General features: G+C 42.8%; 1 protein-coding gene and 1 long non-coding RNA gene across 4 annotated transcripts in view; one reads left to right on the plus strand and one right to left on the minus strand.

The window, feature by feature from the left end:
- The window catches only part of LOC139990616 (uncharacterized), a 64,800-nt gene that overhangs the window by 12,445 nt on the left and 37,686 nt on the right, over positions 1-14,669 (plus strand). The window lies entirely within an intron of this gene.
- LOC139990643 (uncharacterized) overlaps positions 1,356-14,669 on the minus strand; it is a 90,682-nt gene continuing 77,368 nt past the window's right edge. The window contains exon 4 of the long non-coding RNA XR_011800608.1: positions 1,356-4,864. This is a non-coding gene — a long non-coding RNA (uncharacterized lncRNA). The remainder of the gene's footprint in view (positions 4,865-14,669) is intronic.

The raw sequence follows: 14,669 nt of genomic DNA on the forward strand, positions 1-14,669 counted from the left end.
GTGAACTGTTCGCTTTGAATGGATCCGGAGAAAGTCTCTGTTCGAGTTTCGAGGTTTTAGTCGAGCCGCGTATCTTTGAATTGGATAAAGGTTTAGTAAACACGCGGTAAGAAACGAGTTCGTTCGCGTTTTCTTATAGATACGCATGCACGTGACATCGCTTTCATATAAAATATACACGTACATAAAGCAGTACTTTATTTATTTCACTTTCATCCGTGTTATTGAAATCTGCGTTCGAAGGTTTACGAGCTGAACGTTGACACCATCTTCGTAAGCAATCGACCATTACATCGATCTATCCATCCAGCCCTAGCACTTTGTAACTTTCTCACCAAGTCGTCATTTATACGATGGCCGTTTAGTTTTATAGCCACAACTCTCGATTACAAGTTACAACATTCAATCTGTTTCACTTAAAATCATAAACCTCTGTAAACTACCAATGGAAAGAAAATCGTTCGAGCAAAGTGGATGTCCTTCGCGTGCGGTAAAACGGCTTCATTTTTCCTCCATCGTTTTCATCTTGTCTCGCTTACACGCGTATTGGCCGCGATAACGGTATTCCGGTTTCGCAGACGCAATTAGCCGAAACGGAGCACAAACATTGGGAACGTCGGTCGGTATCCTGGCGCACTGGAGATTTATTCGACTGATATACGCAGGCTCACGGAAGTATTCGAAAACATTTTGAAATTTCCCTGTTACGAGACTCGATTAGTACACGGTTACGCGTAACAACGAAGTTTGAACTATTCCGATCGTTTCTTTTTCTTCGTTCCGATTAGCTTTTCAAATGAACTTATCACCGAATGGAAAGCACGCAGGCTTTCACGGTTTCGTGGATTAATTATTGTGAAAGCCACTGTGCCACGTATAATTGGCGTCAGGTTCGACACGCGAAAAAGCGGAATCGAGGTCTCTTCCTTGTTTCGCGATCGTTTCCCGCCAGATATTGGCTCATCGTCGTTGTCGAACCAAAGTGTTGAAATCCTGGATCGTCTTCGCGTGGACTGCACTGGGTCTAAAGGCAACGAAGCGTGGGGCATCCGATCTTTCGCAACGAACCAGGCAAACGCATCTGTTCTTGTCCCGCGGCGAACGGGAGTATGATTTACGGCGGCACAACGAGATAGCGTGCAACTTTAATTCGTGCCTCGTCGCAGTTTCGCCAAGCCAGAAAGCCAATTTGTAAGAAAGGATTAGAACATGGTTTCCTGTTTGTTCCATTATTTAGAAATTTACAGCGAGCTTGAAAACTCTCGAAAGTATTCGAACGCTTGCTCATTTTTGACATGATCTGTTTTAGTTACAAAATTACGGATATTCAGAGGCTGGTGAATATATTTGAACGCTTGTCGGAAAACTTTTATATTACGTTGTATTACGTGTAATACTATACAAAATATATTATACCGTACATAATAATGGTATGGGTAAATTGTAAAATAAGTTCGAGAATGTGCATAAAAGGATATTTGTTTTAAACGTAGGCTTAGCAAAGAATTCTGACAGATCGAAATAATCGAATGATCCGTTGTACCGATCAGTTATATTATACCTGTTATATCGATCGAATATATCAATATATTTACCTAATATCGAAAACTCGACTCGTGTTCGTCGTATGCTTCGTACAAAAGAATGAAGATAAATCAGCATTCCTGGTAGCGTTTAATTCGCGTTTGTGTGCGACAACCTATTGGACGTGGTTGGAAGGAAAATCGCGTTACTCATCGTATGATCTAATATGCCGATGATTTAGAACGGCGGCGAAGGCGTGCGAGTGCGGCTTTTATTTCCTTCGGAATTTAATAGTTGAAGGAGCATCGAGGGCGTAACATGTCGGTGCGCCGAGAAAATTATTTTCACCCGTGTAATTAAAGCCCGTTCAGTCTATTGTTAAATATTGCAACAAGAATCAATTGGCTGAGGCTAGAGGCATCGTAAGAACGTGCTCTAACGCTCGCTACGAAATTGGAACGCTCGTTTCGCGATTGTAACGTTGATGAAACACCGATTACCTATTAATCAAAACGCTATACAGCGACTCTTGCATGATACTACTGTATTGTTCCAAAATATCGATAAATTTCACTCTTCCTGAACATCGACAATTTATTTATGTTAGGCATAAACTACTTTGGAAAGCTATTCGTGATTCAGTAACTTATCTATATCGACGTGTTCCTATTAAATGAATCCATTGAGCGACAGACAGCGAGACCGACGTACGTGCAACGTTATCGAAAAATGTGAATAAAGCAACATATCGTTTCATCGAAACACGAGAAAAGTCTTGAAATTTATTCCGCGATTCAGATCTATAGAAAAAAAATTCCCGCACTTGAGAAAGAAATTTTCCTGTACTTGTAAATGTACTTCAACTTCTTCAAACGTCGCGCCAACTGTGGTATCTAGATGGAATAGCAAATAGCGACAATACGAATATCAATCAAACCTTAGAAGTCTTTCGTCAAAACTGTGATATAAATCGATTGAAAAAAAAAAAAAAATTGCAAGCAAAAGTTGCATCGATGCGACCTTGTTCCTTAACTCGGATATAGCAGTAGATCATTCTCGTTTGTCCGAATATATTTTGGAAGAAGGCAACGTGACAATAGAGGTTGTAGAACAGAATCGAACAGAGTTTCAAATAAGTTATACACAGAGTTATACTTCAGTTTGATATAAGATAACAAGGGGTTAATCTCACCCTTGAACCTACAACTTGGCATCGGACAAAAGGGGAAAAAGGCAAGATTCATAAATAACTGGAACGCGAGGATAAGGGATAGCACTTAATCCCTGGCTCGTTCGATCCTCCGGGCTAAATTTACGCGGCGTCGCGTGCCGATCGCGTCCTTCGACGCGCGATGCGTCTCCATTAAGCTTCGTGGCCGTCCACTTTCGAATGCTTTATCGTTGTTTTGCTTAAGCGAGCCATGGCCTCTGCCTAACAGGCAGAGAGCAGACGCTCGACGCGTAAATCTAAATTTAGTGGCGTGCATCTCCTTTCGGAAGAAGATTCTGTAGGGGGTTTGGCTGCACCGAGTATATACGCGTAGGGTCAGGAAGCGAAAGAGAAGAGGTAAGAGCTTAGCGAGCGCAGACTAAGCAGCGATGCACTTCCGCTCGAAATAACCTCTGGACGTGAATCCACAACGAACGAGATTAACGAGCAAGCTTGGCCGGCTGTGATAACTTTGTATTATCTCGCTCCTGGGCAAATCATGCGATCGACGGCCTCCCCTCGCCGACGTTCGTTTGCTTCTTCGTCGAACAACCCGCGACCAGATTAGTCGTGTGTACAGCAGGGTTACCCGCGGCCACATGCTAGTCGTATCTGTCGATCGACACGGTTTCCCGGTTTATTTAAACGCGGGCAATTGGTTCAGGTTCGAGTCGGTTTCAACGTCCTATTTAGATTTCACAGAAATGTTGACAGGATGGTAGCGAACGATAGTTTCCGATTTAGTATCTCTCGACTCGTCTAATAATAATGTATTGTATATCGGTGTGTCCGCGTATATTAGATTCACAGGAGAAAGTTTCGCGTCTACGATCATATTCAGATCGTTTTACTTGTCTCAACTTTGTGGAATATCCTATAGATACGTGTGTATATAGCGTTTTCCTAACGTATCAATCCTATCGCATCGTATTTCTTATCGTAAACGTTATATTACTTTTGCATCACTGTGTAGCAACCTCGTAACCAGCGCGGGCCATTCATACTAAGAACTCGAATATCCAATGAATTCTCCTGTCACCTTGTAAATTCGTACGAACGACATTTACAGCCCGTAGATCTTACCGGTTCTTGGAAGACATTGATTTTCGTGGGACGAAGGGCAAGAACGGTACTCGGAGAGCGGAGAACTTTCGGTAGAAAGGTCGATCAATCTGCAGACCCGTGGACGTATACTCCGATTCGATTTCTCCGATCGTACGTCACGGAGCCGTCCAGCGCAGTTACTCGCGGCTCCCTCTTCTTCTTCAGGGTTCAAATGTCAGTCGGCCTAAAGGTCACGTCGATCGACCGACATTCACCGAGGTGCGCGGCCATTGTCTCCTTGCTAATCAGAGTTCTCGACACGATGGGAAACAGCGTACACTGGTCAGCCTCACGGGCGTCGTTTCCACGCAATTTCCATCGTGGGAAATTCGATTACGAGATCCTTCTTCTCCGTGTTTTATCACGGTGACACCGTAAACAGCCGTTTTCGAACTGGCAGAATTGCGAGAAGAACGAAGAAGCTCTGAGAGTGGTTTAATCGAAGGAGCCTGGAATCCCAGCACGGTAATCTGCTCTGGCAATTCTTCGTCCCTTCACGCACAAAGTTTAATTGCAACCGTAGCGACCTTATCGACACGCGATAGACAATAGACGCGACAACACCTTGTCCAACTTCGCCTAACGCCTGAACTTTGACATGGAACGAAGAACAATCAAATCCAGGCTAAGTTCGTTCCTTGGGACGTAGACGACTTTGGCTCGTTCTGGTGGGAGCTTAATGAAGTTACACGTAGAAACCTTGAATACCGCGTGCTGTTTCTTCGCATCGTCGCCCAGGGTGCTATAGACTCTCCCTCTCGTTTATTCGAGGGGGACGATCGGAGGAGGAAAAGTTAGATCTGGTTCGATTCTGAATTTCTCATAGACGAGAAGAATACTTCCTTCGGTTGGATACGCCGGATCTTGTTTCGACAACGAGCTCTTGTTACGCTGGTCCATGCTTTGACGCCGTTTATCAAACAGCGTGGCCTCGACTTTACGACGCCACGGAGAAAGGCTGTTGGCGACCTTTTCGCTCGCCATCGTTAACCCCTTTCCTTTCGAAACATTCTCCAGGACCTGTAACTGAATTCGCAGTTTTCCCAGTTATTTCGAGGCATTATCGAAGGATGTGTCAATTATTTTTGGTTCGAAGAAACGTGAGAGATATCGAAAGGTATCGCGGCAAAAGTGGTTCTACAGGTTCTCGATATTTGCTACACTCTATAATAAAGTTATTTTTATTCAAACACAGTTCCACCGAGTTTCACCACCTATGTTGATGTATTCTTTGTTAAAATGATCAACTGAGAGATAATTTAAGAGCAAGACGATGTTCACGGTATTAACGTAATTTGTAATGTTGTTATCGTAAGGCTGCACGAACAAAGTGTTCTTCCTCATATTTATTTAAATATATTTTCCGAACGACAAATTTACGATATAAAGATTCGTATATTCAGTCCTTAAGAAGTTAGGCAATGTATCATGAAAATGAAACAGTGGACCAACTCTCAGAACGAGAACATTTTTCTTACAACATATTATTCACGGTCCCTTGGAACTGCTTTGAGACTTTCGGATTCGATTGCTTTTGGAAGTTCGTAATGCTGTTCCATAGAATCGCGGACTCAGCGAACGAATCACGCGTCTTCGACAATCTATGCCAGGGAAAAGCTAAAGATGTCACCGTATCGAATCTGCTAGCGTAGCTACGACCGTAGAAACCTGTATATTTATGCGAAGTCCGTGACCTTTGAATACCTCTGTCTCGTATATTGCACCGTGAATATTCCGCTTTGTTAAAATAGTAGGACGAGCGCATCCAGAATTTTTCGCAAAATTGAATTTATCCTATCCTCGTAACTAGTCTATTTAACTGGCCATTTTATGCAAATGCAATATTGCAGGAATGTTGGGTTGCAATGTAAAGTAAGTGGAGGAAAATTTTATCTCAACCCTTCAGAGACCTACTCTCTTTTAAATCTGTGAGAGAATTAAAGTAAACGTACGAATTCTTCGCAAACCAACGTTTCGAACGAAGTAATCATTTTTTAAAGTTTTCATAATTTCTGAACGATTTTGCAAGGTTTGCTTAAGTTTTCATAAATATTTTAATATTTACGAACGATGGTGCTCGGTTCCCGATCACTCGTCGTTTACGCGGATTTTCTCTGTCGCGCGTAACGATGAATTTTCTCGCAAATGCAAATCTCCAGAATTCCAGTGCAACAGATACCGGATCAGAAAGTCTGAAAAGAATTTGCGGCCGGTTTTGTTATTCGCGATTCAGAAGTTGCGATGAAAAATGGCCTCATACGTTCACGCTTTAACCTTGAACGAATGGACAGGTCTAGAAAGTGTCCACAGTGCGGTGTAAGCAAACACACGATGACGAGCAACCGCGTGAAAGGATCGCGGAATTCGCGAGATTCTCCTGTGCTCGATTGCACTTTCCACGACAAAGTGTGGAAAGTGGGTGTGCATGTTGAATTAGTATGAGACACGTAGGGTGTCTAATCGTCGTGGAAAGTTGGAAAAAAACGGTATGCAGGGCGGAAACGCAGCGGGACGAACGAAAAAGGAAATAAACCGGCTGCAAGAAAGTCCACGACTATTCTGATGCTTCGGCCTAAATTATGCGTTTTCACCGGCGTCGTATTAAACACTGTTCTCGTTCGTTTTATGCGGTGGAAGGGGAGCTCTTCGGTGAGACCTGATTGCACAGTTCGCGGTGGTTGTTCCGTTGTTCGATTCAGTTTGCGTTGGATGCGTGGTCGTTAGCGGATCGCGGCAGGATCAAGGGAGATTTCGTGCGTTGTTCCCAGTGTTTTGACAAAGTAAATTCGACAAATGGATATTGTACGAGAAAAAGGATTAATAAATCGTCGGATGAAAGTTTCGTTCGCGATTTAAAAATTTCGAAGATGAATTTTGCTCCAAGGTGGTACAGGTAAGAGTACGATTGTAATCTGTAGAGAGACGTAGAAGATGTTTGGAAATCGGAAGATGTAGAATATTCTACAGTGGAATATGCTATATCGAACTAATTAGTTAGAACCTTGTTCATAGTAGCGTGTATTGCGATACGTATACGCGTTTCTCCGCCTTCTTTACGACATTCAGATTTTATTTACAATTATTCGTCATACCAACTATGCTTCGTTCAACGTAGCACACATCACTACGCTCGATTTTCTTGGAAAAAACTCTTAATCAAGTTTTTATGAAACACAGTTGTGTCTCGAGAAATACGAAATTGATTTCGCGAGAAGTCGTAAGCAGCGTTAAGTGAAGGAACGAGGTGAAGTCATCGTGTCACACATTCGCGCAGCTAACTGAAACGAGAAGATGCGTTCATAGGGAGAGTTGGTGAAAGTAATTTTTCTCGGTAGCCTACGATAAGCTGGATGCTTCTATATCAAAGATAAGAGATCGGCACGCGAGCAAATAATCCATTTCGCGGACGGGTTGGCGATTGGTCGACCGCCATTGCCAATGCCGTGCGCGCGCGAACACGCGAATATACTCGTGTACTGTAAAAGCAAGACCTTGCTTCTATCACAAAAGGCGGACTTTCACTTATTACGAGCGAATTCACGCTGCTGTGCCTATCTTTTTTCTTCTCTCTTGGTAATTAAGGTGTACACGGCCGCGGTTCGAATTACCGACGATGATTAGGCTGTAGGTGCTCTCCCTCCAACAACTTAATGACAATATTGACGCAGGAACCTAGTTTCGGTCCACTTCGAGTTGCGAAACGAATCGCGGTTAGGTTGCGAAACTCTGGCAACACGTTGACAAAGCTGTACCGCTCTGGGCCTTTGTTTTATTCTACTCTTACGTGTGACAACTTCGACTCTTTTAAAAGCTTTAATCGTTAAAGTTAACGCTATCGCAGCTGAAATTTCGCACTGATTCGTTACGTTTGTTTTAGGAATCGACAAAGTTAAACAAAGTTTGATCGTAAATTAAACCTGTTACAAACTTTTTACCATATATTCGATTCCTACTTGTAACAATTATTATTACTAGCGTAATACTCTATCCATATCTTTTGCTTCGATATCTTAATTTTGTAACATTCGAATAATTCACAGCCTCGAATGGTTTCATTTCCTCCTTCGAATGTTCTGCCATAAAAAAATCATTTGATCGCTAATTAAGCCCAATTAACGCTTAAGAAAATAGACTCCCAACGAAGGATATGCCGGTTTCCAAGGAAAGTTCGACGAAACGGAAGTTAGGAGAGCGTGGAGTGTTCGGCACAGATTCCCCAGCCAGCCATCCGGCAAACGGTACTCCGCTTCGTGTTCGTTAACTTCTATCGGTGAATCTAGCGGCGAATAGAGTCGGTCGCGGCATTAATATTTATTTCGTTCGAGCGGTTGCAACTTCGCCAGATTCCACTAGTACGGTCTTTAAGTAGGGAGTCGGCGATTGCTTTAATTTGCAGCATCGTTTCTAAGGACGGACGAGCTGGCCGCGATACGCGGTTTATAGAGTTGTAAAGTGGCGGGATTTATTAACGAGTAACAACCTGTTACGTCCACTTCTCTCTTCTCTCCATTCCGAATCGTTCAACTTCCCGTCTGTCGACTACCGAAGTCGCTCCTTCTGGTTTCTGGTTTTTGTCTCTGATCGTTCGACAGCTAAGATTATCTTTTGGTAGTCTGTTATCCGAGGCGTGAAATTTCCATCGATAGGTTTGCTCTTTCTTTGTACAAGAAATCAGCGATTTCTTTGCCTCCTATCTTTATACAGATCGATGCTTTGGCTTGTTAGAAATCAAACCGATCGAATCTAATTGCGAATTGCCTATTTCGATTGAAGAAATCTGTCAACGATAAATATAATACGATTCGATCGAATATTATACGAAAAATCTCATAACGAGTTATTTTTTTAAGTAAAATAACGAAATCTAACAGCGTTTAAAGTTTCTTCCAAATTAACCACACGAATATCTTACATTCTCCTCATAAAGCACAGACCTATTGCGAAACGTTACTATGGATCGCATTAATTGATATTAACACGCGCAAAATACAATTTGTGTCTCTCTTTTTCTCTCTTTTAATTAAAACGTCACGATACTGTATAATTAAAAAACGAGAATTCTTGTATTAATTTCACTGGGTTCCATACGAAAAGATAAGATCGGTGAATTATTGGATACAAGAATTTAAAGTCCATTCCCTTGAAATAATCTGGTATTAATTGAATAACTGCGCGAGCCACGTCGATCGAAGACGTATCACGTTCCCTCCGGTCGATTCGATGGTCTTCCGGTGTTTGCTCGCGTTAAAATCCCGTGACGACGATCTGAAAAGTGTTCTCCGGACGGCGGAATGGACACTGGCACGTTCTCAGCTCCGGGAACGTTTCATCGAAACGAATGGAGCGTTTCGCGTGGTTTATGTACGTTCCTCCCAGAGTTATGCGTTTCTTCGGCAGCCGATGGCAAACGTGCTGGCACGTAGCGGAACTTTGCCCCGTACGTGGTCCTCGCACACATAATCCACGCCTTCATTGTCCGCATTAGTGTGCGTCCTCCGTACAGTCCGATCTCCGCTTTGAAACTTCGTCGAAATTAAAGGAAATCTTCCGTTGAAAATCGACACTTGTATACTTTTATCTTTCTCGCGCGTAACTCAAATATTTTTCATTGTTTTGTTATCGTAATCGTGACACGAGTTAACCACGAGAAGTCAGTATCGTTGTAATAAACGTATAAAGTTCACACATACAGACGTAAGACTCGAGTATCGAAATGAACGATACCAGACACATTTCCTCGCTGTAATATCGACAAACGGTTCTTGGGAAATATGCAGAGGATGTGAGAAGGTCATTATAAAAAAGGGAAAAAAGGGAAAAGATAGAGCGAAGGTATGGAAAGTTTCTCCTTCGATAGGAATGCGGGCATAAATTATAGGAATGCAGTGAACGACTAATAAATAGTATTCGTGAGGCGAGAACGAACCAGCCGTTATTGCGAAAGACGTCGTTACGAGTTTCTTCGATTCTCACGACCGCACCTTTCAGGTCAATTTTCACGCGTTTACTGTCTTCCAGCTGATTCGAACTTTTCGCAAGACTCTCACTCGTCCGAGAGATACGTGCGTCGCATGAAACATACTTTGAACTAGAAATTAGTAGCCATATACTAAACAGTCTTCCATTCCGAGGCTATTTAAACAAGTAAATTATCAGCAGACTCATCGATGATATTACTGTTATCTTCTCGGATAATTCGCGCTTCGATTCTTATGTATCTGACCCAGTTGTATCGGAAAGTAGCTCACGATCACCTGATACGACCCCTACTCTATACTTTGCACAGAACAATATCCTATAGAGCGAGGAAAATCTCATGAACGATTCCCATTAACCCAGGTCGCGGTTCGAGACGATCATCCTGTACACTCCACAAGCATGTACATTCACAAACACGGAGAAAAGCTCGTTGAATAGCGCGTGAGCGTGCGTATAACTGAGTTTACGGTATACTGATGGCACGCGGGAACGAAACCATCTCGGATAAGAATATAAATCTGAGAGATTCGTTCGGTTTCTCTGGTTTGGAGGACCGGGCAGGGGAAGTGCGGAAGCCTCTGAATGCGAAGAGGAAACGCTGACACCGGCCTCGTCGACTGTGTGTATGCGAATGAACGAGAACCAGCAGAGGCATTGACCTCTTTGGCGACCTGCACACGCGTGCGCGCCAGTGACACCGCACGCGTGCGATTTCTGCCTTCTACGGATGAATCGACTACGGATCAAAAACTTTCTATATTTTTCTATCTACCTTTTACACATCTTTTTTACTCGAGACCGGTTATTAAAATATTGAAAAATAGGATTTTTGGTTTATATTGGAAGTTATATTAGAAAATGGAAGGTCGTGAATATTTTATTTACCTTTATTGTTTTTTTTTTTTATTTAACAGTAGTTACTAAAATACTACTAGAAATGAAAATATTCTTTTAAGTTCGTTTCGTTTCGTTTCGGAGATTTGATTGGGAATCGAAGAGTCGTCAATTTTTTCCGGAAGAGCAGAAATATACGCCAGATTAACCTCCAGTCTGTATTAAATAAATTTCAATTATACATAAAAAAAAGTTCATTATATCGAACGATTAAACAGCCAATTAAATTATGAAAATGTGCATTTCACTTAAACGTTTGAATTAAATATAGCGAATAATGTATGTCCGCTCGAATTTCACGTGCGCGTGCTCTCCGTTAAATAAGAAAAATATAAACAACAAAATACATTAAAAAATATCGGTATTTTTAAGTTTTATCCGATGATAAATCAAAGCAAGCATCCTTTTTTACGGTATCGATTTTATCCTGTTACGGATCTCGTTTTTGACTACCACTATGTTTTCACACAAAACGTATAAAAGATTAAACAGAAATTGTTTTTGTTATCACGCAACCAAAAACAACATGCGCAAAATTTATATTACAGAATATCGAACACGTTAAAGTTTTAAATAATTAAAACTTCAGTTTCGCGCAAGATATATCCAGCAAACCTACGATTCTTTATTCTTCGATTAGTTTTAGCTCCCTCGTGCCGTATTGCGAACGATCGAGGCTTCGTACAAGGCAACGGCTGAATCGCCTTGAGATTTCGATCGGGAAAGGTTACACGGAGGTTTGGCGCGCTCGGAAAGAGCCGAGACTGTTAACGTTGGTCAGGGATACTGTAACCTTTCGGATCGGTTACTTTCGTCATCGTCGCCATGATCGTTCGCAATCCGCGCAGGCTATTACCTCTAATTATTATTTCAGTCTGCCATTTTACGAGGCACAGAACGATCTTTAGGGTTTCCTCGAAACGGCTAATTGTGAAGTTCTCGATTCGCGTAGTCAGTTTCTAGTTATTAACCCACGACTGCCACACACTTTCTCCCGTCCAGCATACCTTCCCACGTTCTTCGACCCGCGGTGCAAACGTCGCTGATATTCGCGCGGATAATAGAAACTACCGGAAGAACGAATTCCTTGCACCAGTACCTGTCAGTGCTTCGGTAATTTCGATCGTACACAGTGTTTGACTAGAGGAATTATTACAGTGATATTGCTGCAGCGACACTATCTTCGAGTGAATATTAGGAATCTGAGCGAAAATTTGTCAACCGAGAAATTACACAAATCTCGTCAGATTTTAATACATCGTCATATTCGAGTAAATCTAGTAAAAAAAAAAAAAAATACTATAAGAATTGAAATACGTGGATGAACCGAGTGCTTGAGATTAGAACGTGAAAGAACCTGTAGGGTATCGTTAGGTTAAGATACTACGAACAAAATTTCTACGATGACGTCAGAAAGATTATAATATCTTGGAACGTATCGTGCCATTTGTCTGAAAATGATACGAAAATCAAATTAATACACCGAACGGCAATTTTATTCACGGTTTTAAAATAATAACACCTAATATTCCTGCCCTTTCAGCCAGTCCACGAATGTTACAATAAAAAGTTTTCACATAATCGTACGTCTCGTTTGGAAACGTAGCGTAGGCATACGGAAGAATCAGATGTACGAAGAGTTCCTGGGTTAATTAACGCGACCGACCGGAAATCTGGGTAAAAGTTGGCGGGTATTTCGCGGATATCGGAATTAGTTGGCCGCACGGTAACGCAGAATCGAGAACGACCTCATTAGGGGGCCGTTTCTTCTAGCAGGTAATTAAACGGGCGAAGGAAAGGAAAAACTCTGGCCGCGGGTGCATCGGTCGCGAAGTAGGGCTTCGCATTAATTGTATCGCGCCTCGTTAGGTCGTCCCAGAACGGGTCGAGGTGTTTCAGACTGGGCTAGGGAAACGACGCCGTATGCCTGATAGCCGGGAGAAACAGAGAAGAGAAAAAAGAAGGAGGGAACCGGGTCCGGGGACCTTGTGCTCATTGCCACGGCGGATCGACTCCGGAACACGGGCATCACGTGCTTCTACAGCACCGAGAGAGAGTTTCGACGATCCTAGAAACCCTGACACGCCACGCCGGTCGGGCCTAGTTTTTTCACCGATCAAACCAGCTTGCCTTCCTTTCTTTCTTTCGTATTCTACGCCTTGCTCCTTCCGCGAAGAAGAGTTTCTTTCGGCTACGTAAGATTCAGCGTAACGATCGTCCACTCGGACTCGAGTCAAATCGATCGACTCTGTCGAGATGCATCTTCGATTTTTAAAAGATTAAACGATCACAGTGTACATCACAGGAATCCAGCCCTGGAGTATTATAGTGGAATAGCGTGGCGTGTATTCATTTTTGTTTCTCTAAATCTCTAAAGCATTGGTAGTTCTTCGTTGCATACACTTTCTGGTAGGTTCTCGACGCAGAAAAAAAAAAGATCAAAACTGTTTAATAGTAGGATCCTCTTGGACGATCGACTAACGTTACTAATGAAATTCCGCAAGTCACGCACATTATAACGTTCCAACCGAAATTAGGATTCTAAAATACCAAGAACCGTTCGAAAGATCTTGTATGGAGATCTTACGTGGCACGTCGTAAAAATGTAAAAACGTTGCAGAGAGGCCGGAGTTCCAACAGATCCAAAAACAGTTTCTTTTCGACGTGGCTCCATGATTCATCGACGATTAAAAATTGCCGTTTCAAATATGGCGCGCACATGTTGCGAGAAAAATTGTCGATGCCGTGCCACGTGCGTTGCCTAAAAGGAACGAGATAGCGAAGGAATATCAGAAAGCGGATCGAGACGATTCCAGAAGCGGATGACACAGTAACCGGGTCCAGTTTTTTCGCGACTCTCACGAAACCTGGTCGTAGGCCGCGGAACCAGCGCGGTGAACCGCCACAGCTCTGGAATAGCGTTGTTTCCGGGATCATCGCTTACGATCGACGATCGAGGCGATTGTTCCGGCTTCACGAGGATCTATAGACTCTACCGGTTCTAAAATCGGGGACAACGAAGCGACGATTCCTCTTCGAGCAATTAGAAGTCGGTCGCGCTTGCGCGAAGGCGGTTTTTAAGATTTTCTGCTTCATTCCGTGTGATTTCTTTCCATCGACACGCGCGAAGTTTCCAGAAGTTTCTTAGAAGATAGCGATGAACTGGACGATCGATTTAATTTCCAAGAGGCTCGTACTTTGCTATATGTGTAACGTATCGAATTTCTTCTTGATTCTAGCGTTCATGGAAATGTATTTCTCGCCGATCGATGTAATCGCGAGAAGATCGTGATTGGGAAGCTTATTTCGGAGGTTGGCTAATCAAGCTTTCCTTGAACTTGTCCATCGACTTCAAACATTGATCGATAAACGAAGATGCGGGAAACAAGTTGGAAGTGGAAGGATTATCGAACGGAAATCGGTCTCGTTTCGTTACGAGTTTCCACGAAATCTACTCTTGCAACGTTTCGTCGTCACAATGGCCGCGAGATCTATCGCGGTCATCGATCTCTTCCTGTCCAACGCTGCGTCGTGTACGTAGAAAACTTTGACGTCATTCGGTTGCCTTGGTATCGCGCAACCGACGCGACGCTGCAACCGACTAAATTCAGTCGAGAATTTCAGCCTCCCTACTGTTTATCGGAATAGTAGCTATATATAGCTGTGTGAGATCTCGTAGTCGATCGATGAATTCTCTAGATCGTCTCCGACTCGAGTTGGTCGATTAAATCACCAGCAGCGACTTAAAAAGATTAATGCCGACGTTCTTTTCGAACGAAAAGAAAAAAAGAAGTAGTTTTGTTGGGCGGATAAAATAAATAACACGAGAAATGAAAATAGATTGTTCGTCATCGGTTGTAGGCGAACGCGAGTCTAGAGAAGACACAAGAAGCACGGCGACCAATCGTCAGATAAACGAGAAACGTATCTGCTGTTTTGTTTGAGGAATACGCGCTAT

This window comes from Bombus fervidus, chromosome 9 (genome assembly GCF_041682495.2).
Source record: "Bombus fervidus isolate BK054 chromosome 9, iyBomFerv1, whole genome shotgun sequence".
Classification (NCBI taxonomy): Eukaryota; Metazoa; Arthropoda; class Insecta; order Hymenoptera; family Apidae; genus Bombus; species Bombus fervidus.